At 46.3% G+C, this 4,984-nt stretch overlaps 1 long non-coding RNA gene across 1 annotated transcript; it reads left to right on the forward strand.

Annotated features, from left to right (window-relative positions):
* Positions 1–264: 264 nt before the first annotated feature.
* On the forward strand, positions 265–2,396 carry LOC144769991 (uncharacterized). Its single transcript, XR_013598770.1, has 4 exons — positions 265–312; positions 398–456; positions 819–893; positions 2,208–2,396. It is a non-coding gene; the product is annotated as an uncharacterized LOC144769991 (long non-coding RNA).
* The last annotated feature ends 2,588 nt before the right edge of the window (positions 2,397–4,984 follow it).

The raw sequence follows: 4,984 nt of genomic DNA on the forward strand, positions 1-4,984 counted from the left end.
TAATGCCCAGAGTTACCGAGTGTGTTCCCTGGTTAGAGTAGGCACTGAGGCGAGAATTATCGAGTCCGTTGACCCTGGTCCAAGACCCTGCCGCGTTGGGAATTGAACCCTGGTCCCGGGCCGTTCTCTGCTTACAGGTCTGCCACCTCTAACCAGTGAGCCACACCTCTTCACCTCTCCAGTACATATCCCACAACGCTGAACTTTCAGCAGTTTCGAGTGGCACTACTTAAGGCTCGTATGGTATCCTTCCGCGGTTTCCATGCATTCACGATGTTTGTTTCAGCATCACGGTGCTCCAGTTAGCAGTCGGTAAGAAAAGTCTCGTTTAGTCATTAATATTGCCGTCCACATCATGACAGTCTGTTTTTATCCTGGCCTTTCTTTAACGTTATAGGAATTATGCAAGCTGACAGACCATAGTAGCAGATCTGAGCATTCCGAACGAATATCAAGGTGAGCCGAACGATATTGATGTTTTTCAGTTAAACATGCGTTAGAATATAACTTAGACGTTACGTCTTCTTGCTGTTTATTTGAGTGCTAAGAGAATAACTGTTGGTATCAGCGGCAAGCTATTTGTGGCTGTAGAGAACGTTAGAGCAACTAATAACACTGCTGTTGTAGCGATAACAGAGAGTTTATATTTAGGCATCCCTTTGATGTTTCAGAGATTACGCTCGCCACCGCCCGAACGCAAATTATATATACTGAGGACAATTCACCGTTCTCATGTAACATTAAGGTACGCAGCATGTATTTCATGTATCATTGCGATATACCAGTTACCTTAAGTATAAACTTTTCATTTATTTTAGTGGAGTCCTCTTTTCCCGTCAGTACCTGTAATTGGTGTCCATCTTTCCTCTTATCACGAAGCCTTGTTATGCCAGGTAAGACATGTCAAACCGTGTTAGTTGCACACATGATAGACGCATACAGTATCCTTTTTTCTCTTGATCCTGATAATTATCAGCAATGTTTGTATCATGTACCGTGTATGAAGCATTGATACAATAGGTATGCAAATATATTAAAAGTGTCTCTTATTATACACTAGGGGCCAGATGTAGGTAATTCTATTTTACCGACTCATAAATACCGAATTTTACCGATTCGGTATTTATGAATCGGTAAAATAGAAGGTGGGAGATGTAGGTAAAATCGGTATTTGAAATACCGATTCTGTAAAAATTGGTATTTACCGATTCTGTAATTACAGAATTGGTTTTTCCCATTGATTCCTATGGGCTTTGAAGCCCATAGGAATCAATGGGAAATACCGATTCTGTAATTACAGAATCGGTAAATACCGAATCCTGCAAGGGTGCAGGGGGTGTCACTTTGACACCCTCTAGCACCCCAAATACAGGCATGTGTGCCATGTGGCACACAGACATGCCGTAAGGGCACGTCTGTCTGTCACATGGCAAAGGTGTGCATGCACACATGTGCATGCACACCTGGATTCGGTATTTTAGCACCCAATTGGATTGGGTGGTAAAATACCGAATCTGTAAGGCCTGTGGGACTCAGACGAGTCCCACCTACAGCTGGCAGTTACAGAATCGGTAAAAATACAGATTCTGTATTTTACCAATTCGGTAAATTTACCGATTCGGTAAATTTACTGAATCGGTAATATTGGCCCCCTATATCACAAATACCCATTTACCGGTCGGTAAATGGCCTCCTACATCTGGCCCTAGATGTTTTCTATCACTTTAGTGCCAAAAATTTCTCCATTTAGACATGAGTGCTAGTAATAGAGGGTAGCTTTTTGATTATCTGGGGAGGTGGTAAACCAAACGTGTATATAAGTGAGGACATGCTCCAGAGGGACAACAAGAGTTGTCTAGCATTGTGACCGCCAAATATCTAAAGAGTATAATACTATTATTCCAGGACACTGTTTAGGACTTGTTTTATTACCATTCATGATGAACATGTATGTCACATTAGTGGAACTGTGCTTTACACATGAGGCAGTGCACATCTAAGACATTTACATTTATGTCCTCATATTCCAATAGTCATCTGATCAAAATGATACCACCTACACAAGAGTGTACTATTTGCATGAGAAGCGGTTCTATTATCCACTAGATGGTGCAGGGATTTATGAATTCTTATTCCCCCATTGTTTATCTACTATGAAAAGTATTTCTCGGGACATTATAGTTATTGATGTATTTATGTTTCCATAGGTACTCGCCCCTGAGGAAGGGAACAGGGTTTCCCGAAATGCATTGGGCGACGCTTCTTCGCAAGTTTTGCTATCATTGAAATATGTTATGTATTACATTGTATGGATAGGAATGTGATTTTGTGAAGCATTTCGTTATAAAATTTACTGTAGGAAGATACAGTTATATCTATATATTGATTGAATTCAAATATTGTGGCAAATACTGATGTATAAACTATAATTTATTGTGAAAATTTGATTTCAAGTAAATAAAGTTGCAAACATCAAGACTAGTTAAGAGACTATGTAGTATTTATCTTAGTTGAATTGGATTTAATGTAGTGAGGAAAGGTTTTCTCCAGGCACAGTGCAATCTGCAGGTAGGCCCTGCTTACTTCAACTTCTAGAGATTTCCAGGCTCTGCACATGACTCCCACATCCTGCGGAGCAGCATCGTGCCCCAACTGATGGCGAATCTGCATCCGGAACGTGCCTGGCTTGTTGGTGAGTAGGAAGTGTCAACCACTGTGTTGTATGTATGCCCTGCTGACCCCCACCACAGTGGTAATGTTGGATGTGCCTGTCCACCTCTCCCATAGGTGACTCTGCGTATCCGAACCACCCATGGTTGTTGAGCCCAATATGGAATCCCACTACCCTAGGCGAACATCGATCTAATGTGGTACATGGCAAGACACGTCCGGTGGTGGAGCGCACATTCGGGCTGCTGAAGTCAAGGTTCCGCTGCCTGGACAAGACCGGAGGGGCCCTGCCTTACCCGCAAAGATCTGCAAAATCATGGTCGCCTGCTGCATGCTCCACAACCTGGCCCTGCGCAAGGGGATCCCCCTGATCCTGGACCCTGCAGACCAACAAGTGGCTCTGCATGCTATCCCGCCCGTGTCCAGTGATGATGATAGTGGAGAGGAGGAAGATGTGGACCAGAGAAGTCAGCTCATTGAACGCTACTTCCCTTGAAGGTGGGTGTCAACGTACGGTGTTGACATGGTATGCGAGAGGGGTGGTTGGTGATGATGTCTGGATGTGAGATGTGAGTGCTGCTTGTAGTTGGCTCCGTGCTGAATGCCAATGTGTGTGGGACATGGTAGTCATGCACGGCTCAAGAATGGGTATGTTGTGACTGGTGCAAATTGTGGAGTGGGTAGATAGCACGGCCGTGAAGTGCGGTGTGGTGTGATGGCTGTGATACGGTCTCCTGAAATGTGTATGTTGTTCTCTTGTTCTCCCTAGGTCGCTTCATATTCACCATGAGTACAGACAGGCATTGCTCCTTGGACATGGTAACGTTTACATCATTGTGCACCCTGTGATAAAAACATGGAGTACACACGGACATGAGTGTTTCAAGGGTGTTTATTTACAATGGTGGCAGTGTTGGGGGAGTGCATATTTACAAGATGGGGGGTGGGGATCAGCAAGTTGAAAGGCATGACGGATGAGAACATCGTGTAGAACCCACATTGTTGTGGGAACCCGGTACAACAGATATATGCCATGGCCTGGCGGTGTGGGGGAGGATAGTCAGCAGAGTGAATCACAGGCTCAGGGTATGGTGAAGCCAGCGCTGGCTCCTCGTCTGGCGGCTGGCTGGTGCTTTGCCACTGGTTTCACCTGGCTGTTTCCTCGGACGTCCCCTCTGTATTTTGGCCGGAGGGGGGCTGCTGTGGGGGCAGCTTGCTCGGGGGACACATCCCTCTCTGTGGCCTCAGGAGATGTTTGTGGAATGACATCCTGCAGGCCACTGGGGGGAGGGGGAGGTGGTATGGGGCCTGCAGGCTGGTCCCTCCGAGCTGCTGCTTGCTGCCCCATGAGGTCTACCAGTTGTGCCATCCTGTTGTCGATGGACCTCAACAGCTGCCGGTGCTCCAGTGCGTCTTGGCGTGCCTGTGCCTGTGCACGCTCATATGCCTCCAGGACCCTGCTGATACCATCCAGGGCCTCAGCACCACGATTGGGTGGGTCTTGCTGTCCACCTACCCTTGCACCTGCCCTCCTGTCTGGGACCTGCTGCCTCCCCTGGGTCCTATCCTGGAAACTCTCCCTGCTCTCCTGGGATGTGGAGAGGGTTTCATTGTCCAATGAGTCTGGGAGAGTGGCACAGGGAAGACTTGTTGCAGTGGTGGTGGTGGTGGTAGCGGCAGTACAGGTCCCGACGGCAGGGGCCACTGTTGGTATGGTGGTCAAGGTGGTGGTGACAGCAATGTCCTGGGACCATGAAGGCACTGGCGACACTGGTGTACCGGCTTCGTCTACAGCATCCGAGGCGTCAAGGTCATCTGCACCGGAGAGCCACACCTCTTCACCTCTCCAGTACATATCCCACAACGCTGAACTTTCAGCAGTTTCGAGTGGCACTACTTAAGGCTCGTATGGTATCCTTCCGCGGTTTCCATGCATTCACGATGTTTGTTTCAGCATCACGGTGCTCCAGTTAGCAGTCGGTAAGAAAAGTCTCGTTTAGTCATTAATATTGCCGTCCACATCATGACAGTCTGTTTTTATCCTGGCCTTTCTTTAACGTTATAGGAATTATGCAAGCTGACAGACCATAGTAGCAGATCTGAGCATTCCGAACGAATATCAAGGTGAGCCGAACGATATTGATGTTTTTCAGTTAAACATGCGTTAGAATATAACTTAGACGTTACGTCTTCTTGCTGTTTATTTGAGTGCTAAGAGAATAACTGTTATAGTGAACAAAACGGTTCTTAGCTTATTTCGAAATCAACACACAAATGCTGTATAGAAACACAATGGAAAACTATACGTGTTATA

The sequence above is a fragment of the Lissotriton helveticus genome, chromosome 1_1 (genome assembly GCF_964261635.1).
Source record: "Lissotriton helveticus chromosome 1_1, aLisHel1.1, whole genome shotgun sequence".
NCBI lineage: Eukaryota > Metazoa > Chordata > Amphibia > Caudata > Salamandridae > Lissotriton > Lissotriton helveticus.